Source organism: Terrapene carolina, unplaced genomic scaffold, assembly GCF_002925995.2.
Source record: "Terrapene carolina triunguis isolate 2854851 unplaced genomic scaffold, T_m_triunguis-2.0 Scaffold139, whole genome shotgun sequence".
NCBI lineage: Eukaryota > Metazoa > Chordata > Testudines > Emydidae > Terrapene > Terrapene triunguis.
The window spans coordinates 8692217-8710521 of NW_020664490.1; positions in this window are offsets into that span (position 1 = coordinate 8692217).

Genomic DNA, 18305 nt, shown 5'->3' on the forward strand with positions numbered 1-18305 from the left:
AAAAAAAAAAAAAAAAAAAAAAAAAAAAAAAGATTAGCTGAATGGTTTCAAGTCCTGACCCAGCCTGAGAAGTGTCAAGAATCCAGATGCAGTCTTCATTCATTAAAAATCCTAGTGTGTTCATCTGTATATTTTACAGGCTTATTATATGCACATGCTCTTCTAGGACAGCATGCCCGCCAGCACCACCACATTGAGTTAACAATTTGCAAGTAAACCAGTTTTTTTAATGGATGTATAACTTAGCTATTGTAAATCAAATCAGGCTGAAACCTTTGCATGTATTTGTCATCCTATATACAGACTTTTTTTTAACCAAAAGGAATAAAGATCACTTAAGTCATTTTTAGTTAAAAAGCAACTAAATGGGTAGATTTTTGACATTTTCATTAGCTTTCGGGCCAAACAAATGGGAAAAAATTCTCAGATTACAACTTTTTTTGTTTGTTTGTTTTTGGTTTGCTAGTAGCTTTGCACAAATAAAGGCCAAAATTTTCAAAAGCAACTTGTTGGGTCCTCAACTTGAGATACCTTAAAGGAGCCTTATAAGAAAGTGCTGAGGACCCACATTTTGAAAAATCAGACCTCTTTAAGGCATCTCATGCTGGGCACCAAAAATCACTAATCACTTTTGAAATTCTTGACCTGATCTGAGTTGAAAAAAATATCACTGAGCATTCAACATGTATTTTTTTAAGGTTGCATCAATGTGTACTATGTCCAAGTAGCATACTACTGTATTTCTAATCCACTAAATCTTCAAAAGAAGTTTATTTATTAAAAGTGCATTTTGAAGCTAAATTACAAAGGATTTGCTGATCATAGGGAAGCTGTAGAAAGATCAAAATAGTAATGAAGGATTGTATAGCAGTGGGAAATTGGCTGTATCCCTTAATTGTTCATTTCCAGACTTTGTAGGGCTTTTTGTTTTGGGTATTTGATGTGTTGAACGTTTTTTGATGTGTTGAACGTTTATCACTAAAGTGTAATAGTGTTGTTTGGGTGATAGCTGGGGTCCCTTGGAGCCCCACTTTCAACCTCAACTTTTTTCTATCAAAGTTTTTTGTTTATAAATTTCCCTTTTTAAAAAAATGAGCTCCCAAATGCAAGAGGAGCTGCCACAGAAGGTCTGCAGAAGTGGACCAACATATGTTATGATGCCATCAAAGCAAGACTCCCCTCATCCAGGCATTGTTTAATCTAATGTGGTATGCAGTGGCAGGGGCTATACCTGCATGGGATATGGTGACAGTGGATGGCTGATGGGAATAAAGTAGGAAATGGAAACTTTTATCCACATGGAAATCCTTTAAGCCTTTTCTTGTCTTCTTCTATATCAGGGGTAGGCAACCTATGGCACGCGTGCCAAAGGTGGCATGCAAGCTGATTTTCAGTGGCACTCACACTGCCCGGGTCCTGGCCGCCGATCCGGGGGGCTCTGCATTTAATTTTAAATGAAGCTTCTTAAACGTTTTAAAAACCTTATTTACTTTACATACAACAATAGTTTAGTTATATATTATAGACTTATAGAAAGAGACCTTCTAAAAATGTTAAAATGTATTACTGGCACGCAAAACCTTAAAATTAAAGTGAATAAATGAAGACTCGGCACACCACTTCTGAAAGGTTGCCGATCCCTGTTCTACATCTCCCCAGGTCCCCTCTACATTTACCCTAGTTTTTTGCAACTACTTTCCATGCCCGCCTTCTTTATGCTGCTGGGGTCACCTGTACCCTCCCTTCATGCCCATTCAGTGTTCTGCCCTCTTCTCCACACATGCCCCTACCATTCTGAGACTGGGAGGCATGATTTTATGCCACTCTTCCCTGGACCTAACCATCCATGCCCCTTTCAGTCCCCTGCCCCCATCTCCAGGCCACTACTCCATGCCCCTTCCCAGGCTTCTGCTATGTTTCCCCCCTGTCTCCTACCCATTCCCTACCCCACCAATCATCTCTGGCTCAGGCCAGTAGCTGAAGTCAGATACTCAGTTTACACATATTGACATTTATATACTTTAAAACAACTCTTTAGATTTTTAAAGCCTCCCCATTCCCCCTCCCCAAAAGACTAAAAAGGCTCATCTCACCATGGCCTACAAAACCAAATCATATTTAAGATTTCTAGGCCCAGCCATTTATGAGATATGATGAGCCCAAACAGCATTAGAATCATTTCTAAAAGCAAAGTACAGCTAAATATTCACAACACCTTAACTTTAGCACTCTGTCAGAATTTTACTACATTTCTAAAAAAAACCAAACACCTCATATCTTAGGGTGAGATGCAGCATGTAATATTTCAGGAGAATTGGATTCTTTTTGGAGAAATTAGGGAGAAGGGGGCGGTTTGAAAATCAGGCTTTTAAAAGAGAGCTAGCTTCAGCCTTAAATATGGAGCTTTTCATACCAATGTATAATATATTCTGGGGGTGGTAGAGAGAATGCATCATAGGAGCATGGCTTTAGGAAAAGGAAGTAAAGGCAAATGTTGGAGGGAGAGGAAGAGAAGATAAAGGGAGTGGTGGCACCTGGAGAGGATTTTGGAGGGTGGGGGCAGTAGGGGAGGGATTACGAGTGAGAGAAGCAGAAGAAAGTCTCAACAAATAGCCAGTCAACAGAGAGGAAAGGTCACTGGTTTAATTCCACCCCAGGTTAGTAGTGAGCTAGAGATTAAGTTACTGCCAGTTGGTAGTCTTTGTAAAATGTGATGGTGGTTTCAGTCCATTTCCCAATGCATTAGCTAGGGTTACCATATTTTGAGTGTCCAAAAAGAGGACACTCCACGGGGCCCCGCCCCGCCCCAACTCCACCCCTTCCCCTGCTTCCCGCGAACATTTGATTCACGGGAAGCCTGAAGCAGGCAGCAGGTAAGCTGGGGGGGGTGGAGGGAGGAGGCGCGGCCCAGTCTGGCCCCCCCAACCGAGTGGCTCCCTCCGGCGGCCGGCCCCGGCCCCAGCGTCTCCAGCCTGGCTCGGCTCCTGGAGTGCCGGCCTCGGGCCAGCCCCCGGCCGAGCACCCCCGGGCCAGCCCCAGGCCAGCACCCCCGGCCCGGCCCCGGCCCCCGGCCCAGCACTGCCGGCCCCCGGCCCGGCCCCGGCCCAGCACCCCCGGCCCCAGCCCCGCACCCCCGGCCAGCACCCCCGGCCCAGCACCGCCGGCCCGGGCCCCGGCCCAGCACCCAGCGGCGCAGGCCCCTCCCTATTTTCCCGGACATGTTCAGCTTTTTGGGATTTCCCCCCGGACGGGGATTTGAGGCCCAAAAAGCCGGACATGTCCGGGAAAATCCGGACGTATGGTAACCCTACATTAGCATCACAAAACCACCATCAGTCCCAAGAGGTATCCTTCTCTCAGCCCAGGGAGAGAAGGAATGCACATGGGAATTTAACTCTCCTTCCTGCAAACAGTCCCCTGAAAGCCAGGCTTGCTGGTGGAGCAGCGTGGGGAAGCTCTGTTTTAACCCATGCTGTGTTTGGTTTGTGGAATAGGGACTTACATTTCTATTTCTTTGACTTTATACAGAGTAACACCAGGGGAGCAGAGAATGGGTAATTGAAGTGCTGAGAAGAACAGAGCAACACAAAGGCAGCTGAAAGAATCAGAGAGGAAAGAGAACGGTGGGACTCTATTGTGCTTATTCCATTACTGTCTGATAGCACATATTTTTAGTTAGCCAAGCTCCTTTTGATTGCTAAGCACCGCGCACATTTGTGAGCTGAAATGCAGAGAATCAGAAGGGCAGGAAGAGCAGAAATAGAATCATGCTAACAGAGGGCTCACGGCACACACTGTGCTATGACATGTTTGTAGTTTACTAACTCCCTTTTAAATGAAAATTTCCAGATGAAGATTTTTTAACCTTTCAACGCACAGGAGACTGAAATAGCTGCTACAGGGGAACAGCAAGAGCATAAAATTCTGGAGACTTCCACCTGTGTTTCTTTAGTGGGGCTCTGGATAAAAAGCGAGAGCCCTTCCAAGGTTTTACACTGAGCCCACTGCATGATGGGACAGGATTCTATGAATACAGTGAGGGTGAAATTCAGAGAATCACAGAAGTTTAGACTGGAAGGGACCTCAATAGGTCATCTAGTCCAGTCCCCTGCACTAAAGGCAGGACTAAATAATAACTAAACCATTCCTGACAGGTGTTTGTTTCACCTGTTCTGAAATACCTCCAATGATGGAGATTCCACAACTTCCCTAGGCAATTTCTTCCAGTGCTTAACTACCCTGTCAGTTAGGAAGAGTTTCCTAATGTCCAACCACTTTCTAAGTGGAGTACTTTGCACTTGTCCTTATTAAAATTCATTCTATTTACTTCAGACCATTTCTCCAGTTTATCCAGATCATTTTGAATGTTAATCCTATCCTCCAAAGCACTTGCAACCCCTCCTAGCTTGGTATAGTCCACAAATTTTATAAGTGTACTCTCTATGCCATTATCTCAACAATGTATGAAGATATTGAAGAGAACCAGACCCAGGACTGACCCCTCCAGGATCTCACTTGTTATGCCCTTCCAGCTTGACTGTGAACCACTGATAACTACTCCCTGGGAATGGTTTGCTAACCAGTTATGCACCCACCTCAAGGGTCGGTTCTGGGGCCAGTTTTGTTCAACATCTTCATTAATGATCAGGATGATGGGATGGATTGCACCCTCAGCAAGTTCGCCGAGGACACTAAATGCGGGAGAGATAGATACGCTGGAGGGTAGGGATAGGGTCCAGAGTGACCTAGACGAATTGGAGGATTGGGCCAAAAAGAAATCTGATGAGGTTTAACAAGGACAAGTGCAGAGTCCTGCACTTAGGACAGAAGAATCCCATGCACTGTTACAGCTGGGGACTGACTGGCTAAGCAGCAGTTCTGCAGAAAAGGACCTGGGGATTACAGTGGACGAGAAGCTGGATGAGAGTCAACAGTGTGGCCTTGTTGCCAAGAAGGCTAACAGCATACTGGGCTGCATTAGTAGGAGCATTGTCAGCAGATTGAGGAAAGTGATTATTCCCCTGTATTCGGCACTGGTGAGGCCACATCTGGAGTATTGTGTCCAGTTTTGGGCCCTCCACTACAGAAAGGGTGTGGACAAATTGGAGAGAGTCCAGCGGAGGGCAACAAAAATGATCAGGAGGCTGGGGCACATGACTTACGAGGAGAGGTTGCGGGAAATGGGCTTATTTAGCCTGCAGAAGAGAAGAGTGAGGGGGGATTTGATAGCAGCCTTCAACTACCTGAAGGGGAGTTCCAAAGAGGATGGAGCTAGGCTTTTCTCAGTGGTGGCAGATGACAGAACAAGGAGCAATGGTCTCAAGTTGCAGTGGGGGAGGTTTAGGTTGGATATTAGGAAACACTATTTCACTTGAAGGGTGGTAAAGCACTGGAACGGGTTACCTAGGAAAGTGGTGGAATCTCCATCCTTAGAGGTTTTTAAGGCTCGGCTTGACAAAACCTTGGCTGGGATGATTTATTTGGGGTTGGTCCTGCTTTGAGCAGTGGGTTGGACTAGATGACGTCCTGAGGTCTCTTCCAACCCTAATCTTCTATGATTCTATGAACACTGTTGCTCCTAAGGGGAGACAAGCTCCACTTGAGAGCTTGGGGGGAGAGGGGGACATATCACTGCCCCATCTCTCTGCTAGCACCACTTCAAGTGTGTGTGTGGGGGGGGGCATAAGACTGGAATAGAACCACAGGAGGCCTTATGTCATGATTTGAATAGAGCCCCAAATTGCATGACTCCAACCCTGATCCGCAAGATGGCAAGGCCCTAGGAAGTGAAAAATGCGGTTACTCTCAGGGCTCTCTGAGGAACACTAGGGACCCATGTAGGAAACATGAACAAGAGTGTGGTAAGCAGAGAATAAGCTGTGAAAAAGAACGGTGGGACTCTATTGTGCTTATTCCATTACTGTCTGATAGCACATATTTTTAGTTAGCCAAACTCCTTTTGATTGCTAAGCACCACGCTCATTTGTGAGCTGAAATGCAGAGAATCAGAAGGGCAGGAAGAGCAGAAATAGAATCATGCTAACAGAGGGCTCACGGCACACACTGTGCTGTGACATGTTTGTAGTTTACTAACTCCCTTTTAAATGAAAATTTCCTGATGAAGATTCATACCCAAAATATGAACTCTTACAGCTCAGTCACTCAAACAACAAGATTCTGAACTCATTATGTTGCAGCTAAGTAAAGAAATAAATGTATTGTGCTATTAAGTAGCCTGTACTCAGAACAGAAGCCTGAAAATTCCTGGGCATAAGGGGGATGAGTTAATTAACATTTCTGTTACAGTAGCACCAAAACGCCAACCAAGTCATGGCTCCATTGTGCTAGGCTCTGTACAAACATACAGGAAATGACAATCCCTGCCCCCACTGCTTACAGTTCAATAGGAATTAAGGACTTGCATTTATGATTTAAAACAAAAATGTTAGCAAGTCTCCCCAGCTCTATTTTAGCATCTTCCTTTCCTTTTTGATTGTTTTTTAAAATAGGAACTATAGATAGGACACAGTATTAGCAAACAGATAAAAACTCCTTTAGAAACTGTTATTATGAAATCTAGGTTTACAGTACATCTGCCAGTCTGGTGTAATGCATTATTTTCATCACCCACCTAAATTATTCGGGAGCTAGTAGCAACCCCTATATTTAGGTTACCTAAAATGTTCCACTGTAAAGGATTCTTACAAAATGTCAGATCTATGGTTGTTCATGCAACCTTTATTTGGCCCCCTTGTATATATACACATTATGATACAGTCTATAGTTACATGATCACATTCTATGCACGAGGGAGGGAGAATTAAGAGTACAGGGCAACTGGAAATCTATCTAGTTCCTAAATTTGAGTGCTGGACTATGCAACTTAAACAACGTTCTTTTAACATAGATATATCTCACACCAAAACTATCTATAAAACTATGTAATAGTGCCAATGTCTGAGACATTTTAGTGATGTTAATACTACAATTGTTGGTGTCATATTTCTAATGAGTTTTTAACCTGGGTAACCTGAATTTCGGTCTGAGTACAGAATTTTATGAGAAAGTATTGGAACTATAACTTCAGTAAAGAACTGTTAACACATAGAAACAATATCAAAGATATAGGAGAAGATCCTATGCAAATACCAGCACCACCATCAATTTCCATACCCAAAGAGAAAACATGTAGAACACTGCCCATAAGCCATTAATATGAAACAACACTGAAGTGATGATAAGAACAAAGGACTAGAAGGGACATCCTGGATCATTGAGTCCAGTCCCCTGCTATCAAAGGCAACCGCATCATATAATCCCTTTTGTAAACGTATGAAGCTCCATCTTAAAATTAGTTAGGTTGTTTACCCCCACTGTTCCAGAATCTCCCCCGCTGCCCCCCAAAGGTTAGAAACTTTCTAATTTCCAGCCTAAATATATTCATGGCCAGCTTATACCCATTTTTTCTTGTGCCAACATTCTCCTTTAGCTTAAACAGCTCTTCTCCTCCCTGGTATTTACCCCCTGATGTATTTATAGAGAGCAATCACATCCCCTCTCAGGCTAAACAAATCAAGCTCTTTTAATCTAAACTTATAAGAAAGGCTCTCCAGTCCCCTGATCATCCTAGTAGCTCTTCTCTGCACCTGTTCTGGTTTGAATTCATCTTTCTTGAACATGGGTGACCAGAATTGTACATAGTATTCCAGATGAGGTCTCATCAGTACATTGTACAATGGTATTAGTACTTCCCTATGGCTAGTGGAAATACCTTGCCTCATACATCCTAAGATCTCATTTGCCTTTTTCACAGTCTTGGAGCTAACGATCATGGAGTCAGAGCTAGCTTTAGCATTTTGGGCCTGCCAAACAATTCTCCCATGCAACATTAACTGGCTCCTGTTTATGAATCTGTTTCCCAGAAATTTGGGAACTATTAGACTATTGGTGAATATTTTATTAGTTCATAGTAGAAAGCTTTAGTATAGTTTGCTTTTTTCACTATTACTCCAGGATATAGTGGAAAGGAGTCTAAAATTATTTATTTTCACTTGATAGATATTACTTTTAGAATGTAAATCCAGTCTTTTTTCAAAGACACATATTGTGATTTAATTGAATATAAGAAATTTTGAACACAATTAAAAAGGCTGGGGACTGTTAACTTAGATGGAGGGTTTTAGTTATTCATATAGTTTTTCCAGGATTTGTAAATGCTCCTTTGCAAAGCCTCCAATTGGCCAAAACACCGTATCTATCTTTTTTCATTCCTCCTTAAGAATATAAGGTCAGACTATATTTTTCAGTAAAATTTAATTGAGTGCTCCGGCTAATTTTCTTTATGAACTTTTAACATATTTGCTCTTTGATGTTACTCAGATCAATTACCCAGATTTCAATTTGTATATTTTGTTAGCAAGAGGTTTTGAATGTCCTTACCTTTTAATAGGACAAAAGGTTAGGTGATCCATGTGACAGAGGGAATTAGAGAAAGTATCAGAAAGCAGGAGTATCTTAATCTGTCCCATTATTCCTCCAATAGTGGCCAGAAGGTGAAACGGGGCTCTCAGCAGAGGAAGTAATTCAGGCTGTCTATACTACAGAGGCACAGCTATAAGGCTGTAGTATGGACAATTGCTACAGAGATGGAAGGGTGTTCCCATTGCTGTAATTAATCCCCCCTTCTGAGAGGCAGCTTCCATCAACCTAGCAGTGTCTATACTGGAGCTTAGGTTGGCTTAACTTTGACTCTCAGGATTGTGAATTTTTCACACCCCTGAGCAACGTTGATCTAAGTTTTAGGTGTAGACCAGGCCTGTCTCAGGCAGTCGTCTGGGGTTGGGGAGGGAGATTCCAACTAGCACCAGCAGCCCAAATGACACCCTGGCTATCTGTTAATTGGTCTGATTCCCCACCAGAAATGGGTTTTATGGGACTTTTAGGAAAAGTTACACTTTTAGCCCTAATAATTGGCTTACATTTTCAAGGCTACCTGCACAATGAAAATAGCTACAAAATAAACGAAAGCTGAGATTAGCATGAAGAGAGTTCCAAAAATCAGCAGGTGGGTTGGTGGGAGGAAGGTATTTAGAGACAGAGTGCCTCTGGTCTTGAGTTTCATAGGGCTCAGACTGGCATGGCCTACCATACATGCAAACCACTACATTGTACTAAGTATTTTTATGTAACCCTGTCATGATCTGAGAGCTGATGAAATGAAACTTTTTATTTTCAAGTCATAATGTTCTTAATCAGCAGATAATTTGAGCAATTTCAAAAAGCGATTATACACAACAGAACCTTTAAATTCTACTCAAAAGAGATACATTTAGAAGCCCTGTGGGTGTAATAAAGAAAACTTAATATCTAAAATGACGTTTCTTTTAATTTCAATTAGATTCTGGATCTTTCTCATTTTTAATACAGACCATAAATCCAATAAATCAAATGAGCATACATAGATTAGTTCCCATTTAAATGAGCTAACGATGTGTCATATAAAGTACTCATTCATTAAAGACATTTTCTACTCAGGCAAAAAGTTCCATTCGCCCAGATTCTCATCTCCACAACAGTGGTGTAAATCCAGAATAACGTCACTTACTGAATTTACACCTATGTAACTAAGATAATAGGCTGGCCAACTTACTTCCAGGATTTGGCGCACCGTAAGTCAGAGTTAGCATTTCATTGTAGGATAATAAGCATTATTTTATAATTGTTTGTGCATTCTTCATTTTCAGGGAATATAATAGCAATAATAATACCTAGCTTTTATAAAGTACTTTTTATTAGAAAATATTCATAGTGCTTTACAAAGGAGGTCACTATCTTTATTGCCATTTTCCAGGTAGGGAAACTGAGGCACAGTGAGGTTAAAGTGACTTGCTTAAAGTCACCCAGCAGGCCAGTGGCAGAGCCAGAACTGAACCCACGTCTTCTGAGTCCCATCTCAGTGCCCTATCCATTAGGCAACGCTGAACATAAGAAGTGCCCTACTGGGTCAGACCAATATCCAACTAGCCCAGTACCCAGTCTCCATCAGTGGTCAGTCCCAGAGCTTTAGGGGGAGTGTACAGAACAGGGCAATTCTGGAGAAATCCACCCATCTTCCCCCTTCCAGCTTCTGGTAGTCAGAAGTTTAGGGTCACTCCAAGCATGGGGTTGCATCTCTGACCGCTTGGCTAATAGCCATTGATGGACCTATCCTCCATAAACTTATCTAGTTCTTTATTTGACTCAGTTATAATTTGGGCTTTTACAACTTTCCATGGCAACAAGTTCCACAGGTTAATTGTGCCTTGTGTAAAAAAGTACTTCCTCTTGTTTGTATTAAACCTGTTGCCTATTAATTTAATTGGGTGATGCATGGTTTTTGTATTGTGGAAGAACGTAAATAACACTTCTCTATTTACTTCTTCCACACCATTCATGATTTTATTGCCCTCTATCATATCTCCCCTTAATCATCTCTTTTCTAAGCTGAACAGCTCTTACCTTTTTAGCCTCTCCTCCTCTTGTTAGGGTCGAGGGACGTGAACATTCCCCTCTATTTGGCATTGGTGAGGCCTCATCTGGAGTACTGTGTCCAGTTTCGGGCCCCACACTACAAGGAGGACGTGGAAAAATTGGAAAGAGTCCAGCAGAGGGCAACAAAAATGATTAGGGGGCTGGAGCACATGACTTCTGAGGAGAGGCTGATCGAACTGGGATTGTTTAGTCTGCAGAAGAGAAGAATGAGGGGGGATTTGATAGCTGCTTTCAACTACCTGAAAGGGGGTTCCAAAGAGGATGGATCTAGACTGTTCTCAGTGGTACCAAATGACAGAACAAGGAGTAATGGTCTCAAGTTGCAGTGGGGGAGGTTTAGGTTGGATATTAGGAAAAACGTTTTCACTAGGAGGGTGGTGAAGCACTGGAATGGGTTACCTAGGGAGGTGGTGGAATCTCCTTCCTTAGAGGTTTTTAAGGTCAAATTTGACAAAGCCCTGGCTGGGATGATTTAGTTGGGGACTGGTCCTGCTTTGTGCAGGAGGTTGGACTAGATGACCTCCTGAAGTCCCTTCCAACCCTGATATTCTATGATTCTATGTGTACAGGTTATGTCAGTCAAAGCAGCACTCCAAGTGTTCTTTAAATTTTTTTAGGGTGAAATTGTAGGTTTGGGGAAATACCTGACCAAGTCTGCCAACTGTCTGCAGACTCTGCTCACATCTGGCAGTGGCAATCAAAGAAAACGATGTCCAGTCTGCAATGCAGATTTTTCTGTCAGCATCACTGTGACAGGGGTTTCTACACCAGCACCGCTACAACACATGGTCATTATGTAACCAAGAGCTTGCCTTAGAGCTGGGGCTAGATTTAAACATATGTTTTTGCCTTGTTCTAGATGTGAAGCACAAAAGTGTCTCCTTATTTCTTCTCTTACTGGAAAATATACAGATGATCATAACCATGAGTAGTGATATTTGAAGGACTTTTATGCTTGTGGTGAAACAACTATATGCTATCTTCCCAATAGTAACATATCTAAGGAGGCTGCTGCCTGTCAGTTTTTCCACATACAGGCTGCAATAATTCCTTTGAACTGGCTTCAATCAAACCTGTGTCTGGACAGAAAAATCTGTTTTACTAGGGCATCATGCTAACCCCCTCTGCCTTTTGGCCTATCTACTCTGCTCTACCATGGAAGACTCCATGTCTATCCAGCAGCAGTACTAAATATACTAATTATAAAGCCAAACACTTTGATTAAACCTCTTATCTGAAACCTACCATTAATATCTAAAAGTGGAATTTAATTCATAGTCCGAATGGACTGATTCTTCTTCAATGCATCACAAAAACCCATATAATACTCAAGATCCATGCTTAGATGCATCATACTGGAAGACTGAGGGCCTGACCCTACATTCCTTGCACACTCAAGCTCCCACTGACTTTTATCACAATTATTTAAATATGTATATGGCATTTTACAGACAAATCATGTGACCAGTCCCTCAGGGAGTTTAAAATTCGACAGTCATAAAACAGAGCAAGTGCTGACAAAGAACAAAGAGGTATTGGATCAGGGCTACAACAATAAGAGATCATGAGCCATGTGCATCTTGCAGATTCCGATTTTTCTCTCTGCTTCTCCTGAAATACTTTCTGCTAAATAGAATATGAGCCCAAAATAATATTAAACTTCTATACAAATTTTCAAACCTACACAGTGTTAGAGGAGGTTCAAAATTAGGCAAAATAAAAATGTCAGTGTCCCCCATGCCTTCCATCCCCTCTCGACTGGCAGAGGAAAGGTATGTGTGATGACAGGGCATATTGAGGCATTGCTGAAAGAGGGCAGAGTTAAGGTTGCATAGGCAACCTTAACTATGCATTTCCTGGTTTTTCAGAAGTTGAAGTTTTGCTCAACTCAGCACTCTGAAAAGGGACAACACACCATCAATCAAGCTTAATTCTGTACTAAAATAAAGAACTGCGAAATCAAATGGCAAAAAAAAATTTTTTTAAAGGAACAGAGATGTTGTTGGTAGGATTTAGTAGTCATTTAGGCAGTTGTACATCTCATGTCCTGCAATTAGCATACTGAGCTATCCAGCCACCTCGCTCACTCCTTCTTTCCCTCCACCCCCAGACATCAGCTGTGCCCCGCCAGCCCTGCTTTGGCACACCTCTACAGCCATGGCCCTGATCCATATAATGTGTTCCCTCCTCCAACCTGGGCTCTCCCCACTACTCCACCCAGACTTGCCTCCCACAAGCAGGGAACACATCTCTGAAGTATTCATTTATTGCCATTTCTATTGCTGTTACTTCCCCCTTCCTATAACCCGAATCACTTGTAGCACCTGGAATGAAGGACAACTATGTCACAGTGGAATGGTGTTCCTGGTTGTGTTTCACAATGGTTGGAGTGTGGAGTATGTGGAAGGGCCGGCAAAAGAAATCACAGACAGGGTTTCTGTTCCAAAATACTGACTGTTTTACGTCTGAGATAAAGATCCTCTGACCTCGGTCCAATAGATATACCCCATCTCCAAGAAACACTGAGTTGTCAGAGCTTGTAATGCCACATTGTACTTTTTCCATCAGCCACAAACCCTCCAATTTCGCAATTAATGTTCTTCCAACACTTATTAAATAGCTTTTATGCAGTGTTAGGGTGCATTGGCAGAGGTATGCAGTGCCAGAAGGGTGGGGTGCAGGGTAGTTGGGATGCACTGGCAGAGATGGAGCATGCAGGGAGTTGGGGTTCAGGGTTGGAGTGTATTGGCAGAGCTGAGGTACAGGGTGGTTGGAGTACACTGGCAGAGTGAGGCGTGCATGCAGGATGGGGTGCAGGCAGGTTGGGGTGCACTGGTAGAGGTGGGATGTACAGGAGGTTGGGGTACAGGGTAGTTGTGATCCACGGGCAGAACTGGGGGTTTGGAGTACAGGATGGTTGGGGTGTACCAGCAGAGATGGGAGGTGGAGTTTGAGGTGCACTGGACAAGCTGTGGAGTGCAGGAGGTTGGGGACGAGAGAGTTGGAGTGAACTGGGAGAACTGGGCTTGCATGGGGGTTGGGGCGCAGGAAGTTTGGGGTGTACTGGCAGAACCGGGGGTGCACAGAGGTTGAGATGCAGGGGAGTTGGGGTGCACTGACAGAGCTGAAGGGTGCAGGGGGGTTGGGATGCACTGGCAGAGCTGGGGGGTGCCACACCTCCCTCACCTAAGCCCCCAACCTCTCTCACCTCCCCTACTACCGATTCCTATTTAACGCTCTCGCCCTCCCCTCCCCAGAAGCACTCACATCTCCTTTTTTCTCCCCAAATACTTTGATTACATTCCTTCCAAAATGAAATTGCCACCCATGACTCTCAAATTGCAGCAACCTCCAGCCATTCAGTTCAACACTCCTTTTGTCTTACGTGAGCAGTTGTGATCAAGTTATTTTAGCTATGTTAACAGAAGGGTGTGTTCACAGCCAGCCAGAGGTCTGTGATTCATCCAGTCACTGGTATCTCTCAGTTTAACCGTACAAGCCAGCAGAAGGAAATCAGTTTTTTGGGGAGGTTGTTAGAGGGCTTATCCCTTCACCCTCCCATTCCTTCTCGTGTGAACAGAAAGCAGCAATACCCGAAGTCTGAAGGTGCAAACAATGGGATGTTTATTGGGGTGAACTTCCAGCAAGCAATGATTCCAATTTCCTTCCTCAGTGTTCCCCTTCCCAGCAATGTCACAGAGCCTTACCTGTGTTCCTGTTCCCGTTCCCCCCCTTAGCAAAACATGATTCCAATTCCCCCCCTCTTACTTCCTGATTGACTGCAGACTATATAGTAATACTTGAGTTCTGCTTAGCTATACCTTAACCAATCATTTTACTGAAATTTAACTAAACAATCCTAGCATATTGTAACATGATTATCTAACCAATTATATCCTACCACCTTAATTGGTTTACACCCAACAAATTTAATTATACTGCAGACAGAAACAATCACAGAACGAGACAGAGATTATACAGACAAACAACAGGGAAGTGGGGACTACAGTGATAGAACAAAGATATGAGGATTTCACACCCCAGCTATTGATAAGTGAGTTCTTGCCAGACAGGATGCTATCAAACTAAGTTTTCTTTAAATCTTCTAGGCCAGTGGCTCTCAAAGCCAGTCCGCTGCTTGTTCAGGGAAAGCCCCTGCCGGGCCGGGCTGGTTTATCTGTCGCATCCGCAGGTTCGGCAGATCGCGGCTCCCACTGGCCGCAGTTCACCGCTCCAGGCCAATGGGGGCCGCAGGAAGCAGCGCGGGCCAAGGGACGTGGTGGCCACCCTTCCTGCAGCCCCCATTGGCCTGGAGCGGCAAACCGCGGCCAGTGGGAGCCGCGATCGGCCGAACCTGCGGACGCGGCAGGTAAACAAACCGGCCCGGCCTGCCAGGGGTTTTCGCTGAACAAGCAGCAGCCCTAGTTTGAGAACCACCTTTTTAACAGCCCAAAACTGCCTTATTTCAGTGTGACTGATAAGGACGTAACCGTTCGCTTCCCAGCTTATGGCTGCCCCTGCTGTTCAGCCAAAGGCCTTAGCCTAAGAACAAGGCCTTAGACTATCATAGTGGGAGAAGGCCTATAAACAGGCAGACTGATTTTGATTCTTGTTTTGTACCTCTATTGTGACGGTACCTCCCATAAGGCTTTATGGAAATATGCTTAGAATGTGTTTTATGCTACATATGCCATGTAACATATCTCCGTAAAGGTTATGATCTACTGAATGTATTAATCCTATTTGTATGCATGCATCATTTTGTATTCAAAGTTATGAATGTTATGAATGTTGGCTGTGCACTGGCTTGATTTCTAAATAACCTTAGTAGAGCATTTGGTCAGTTCCTGGAGAAAGGAATGTTGAAATTAAGTACCTAATCAAGAAACAATTAGAGGACAATGGATCTTCGAAGGCTCCAATCCACATAAGAAGTCTACTTGAGGACGTTCAAGGTAGCATGTAAACAATGGATGCTACCTGTAAAAACTGTGAGTCATGCATGGACATGTGACTTGCCCAGGTGACTCCTAAACTCCATCTTGGAGCTGGACTTCGCATAGGAGTGGGGAGGGGGTCTCCACCCACAAGAGAAAGTCTATTTAAACCCCTGGGAGACCCCTCCATTTGGTTTTCAGCTGGTTAAAGAGAGAGCCTCTCCACACACCCCAGGATACCTGAAAGAAATTGGAACAAAGGACAGTGACTGCAAGGGGTGTGAGTGATTGCTGGACTCAGACTAAAAGGAGATTAGTCTGTAAAAGGGAGCATTCTGGAACTGGTGAGGATCTTATCTGTATTCAGTTTGATTAGATATAGATTTGTGGATTTTATTTTATTTTGCTTGGTGACTTATTTTGTTCTGTCTGTTACTACTTGGAACCACTTAAATCCTACTTTCTGTATTTAATAAAATCACTTTTTACTTATTAACTAACTCAGAGTATGTATTAATACCTGGGGGAGCAAACAACTGTGCATATCTCTCTATCTGTGTTATAGAGGGCGAACAATTTATGAGTTTACCCTGCATAAGCTTTATACAGGGTAAAACGGATTTATTTGGGTTTAGACCCCATTGGGAGTTGGGCATCTGAGTGTTAAAGACAGAAACACTTCCGTTAGCTGTTTTCAGGTAAACCTGCAGCTTTGGGGCAAGTAATTCAGACCCTGGGTCTTTGTTGGAGTAGACGGGAGTGTCTGGCTCAGCAAGACAGGGTGCTGGAGTCCTGAGCTGGCAGGGAAAGCAGGGGTAGAAGTAGTCTTGGCACATCAGGTGGCAGCTCCCAAGAGGGTTTCTGTGATCCAACCCGTCACATCTATAACTAGCTAAGTGAGAAGAATACACGTAAATTCTTAAAGTATAGGCCTTTGCAGACAGGCCTGAATATCTATATCTTAACAGAGGTGATTGTTGCTCATCATTTATTTCTGCTGTATTAAACTGGATTGTGACACAGTGCAAGGAGTTAAGAGTGAGCCTGCACTCTGATCACCCATGAGTTCCCAGGAGAGGGTTGGTTGGGGTAACTGAAGTTAATTATCTAATCAGATGGTGAGGCTGGGTGAGCTAAAGAGCCAATTAGCCCATCAGCTCTAATGAAACACTAATAAAAGAGGGGCGAAGGAAGTAGGGGTGCAGGGAAGGAGTGAGCTAGTGGCACAGAGGAGACTACTAGGAAGGGAGATCTCTTGGGTCCTGGGAAAATGGCTGAGGATACAAGAGACAATGTACATAATATTGTTGTGAAACACTGTAAAGGCATTGGTGGAGGGATCTGAAATAAACAGCTCAGTGTGGCTATCCACCCAATGAAGTCTGAGCCGGTTGCTGTGATACGAGACAGTCGGGGCGGAGTACCACTCTGCCACGTGGGTGCAAAGTTCAGCTTCCGCAGACTTTAAAAAGTTTGGATTCTCTAATATGCAATAAACCCAACCTCACCATTGGTCTCTGTATCACCCTCAGAGCTCCCCATCCTCACACCAGTGCTAAACCCCTCAAGTCTAAAAGCTTGTTTCTAGATACCCAGAACATCCAAAATACAACATTGATCTCTGAAGCAAAAGTTTAAAATTCTGGCTTCCGCACCTGACCCAAAATGTTTTGTTTTAGAACTTAATTTATGTTATCATTTTCTGTGATCTCTGCCAAGCCTAAAAACCTTCTGTTCTTTGCAATGCATTTATCTAAGTAAGTTATAACACTGCAGCCTTTTCTATTACACTTCAAAAGATATGTATAATGCAAAGCACCTCTGTTCTATTAATCTTACTGGGCTGCAGAGACTACAGTTCAGTACCTGGCACAGTCAGTAGAAGTGGGAATTGTAACTATCTTATAGTTCGCAATGTAATTTAAGATCCCGACGATAAGAAAGTTACTTCTAAAGAAAGTGATTGGGAAGGAAGAGAATAAATCAGACAGTTATTTAAATGCATATTCTGTACACATTATCATTTGTTACTAGAAATGTTTACCTGTATAATAGGTTAGGAGGAGACCTTGAACTGCAGATTGTGTGTACAATGAATGCAAAATCATAATAGACAGATGTTCCTTCTGAAGCCTTCAGAAAGTGCTTTGCTTTTATTATTATTGTTGTTCAGCATGATTAGCAATAATGGTATCTGCTTAAGAGAAGGTCATGTCTACAACAACAGTATGGTTAGAGGGAAGTACTGATTACATTATTAAGAAATGTATTAAAATGCACGTCGGATGAAAATATGAAGTTAATATCAACAGGAATTACTGGCTTGGTTATAGTATGTTGACAACATATTCATGTTTAGTACAGGGATCGGCAACCTTTGGCACACGGCCCGCCAGGGTAAGCCCCCTGGCGGGCCGGGCCAGTTTGTTTACCTGATGCATCCGCAGATTCGGCCGATCGCGGCTTGCCGCTCCAGGCCAATGCGGGCTGCAGGAAGCAGCGCGGGCTGAGGAACGTGCTGGACACCCTTCCTGCAGCCCCCATTGGCCTGGAGCGGCGAACCGCGGCCAGTGGGAGCCACGATCGGCTGAACCTGCGGACGCGGCAGGTAAACAAACCAGCCCGGCTCGGCCCGCCAGGGGTTTTTCCTGAACAAGCGGTGGCCCTAGTTTGAAAACCACTGCTGTATAACAGAAGATAGTGTTCTTCAGTCCCTTTTTGACCACATAAAAATAGAATATTTTGGGAATATTCTTTATATTCTCCTATAGCACCAGCATATGCAAGGATTAAGGCCACTCTGCAAAGTTTAAAATACTGCATACACTAAGCTTCAAA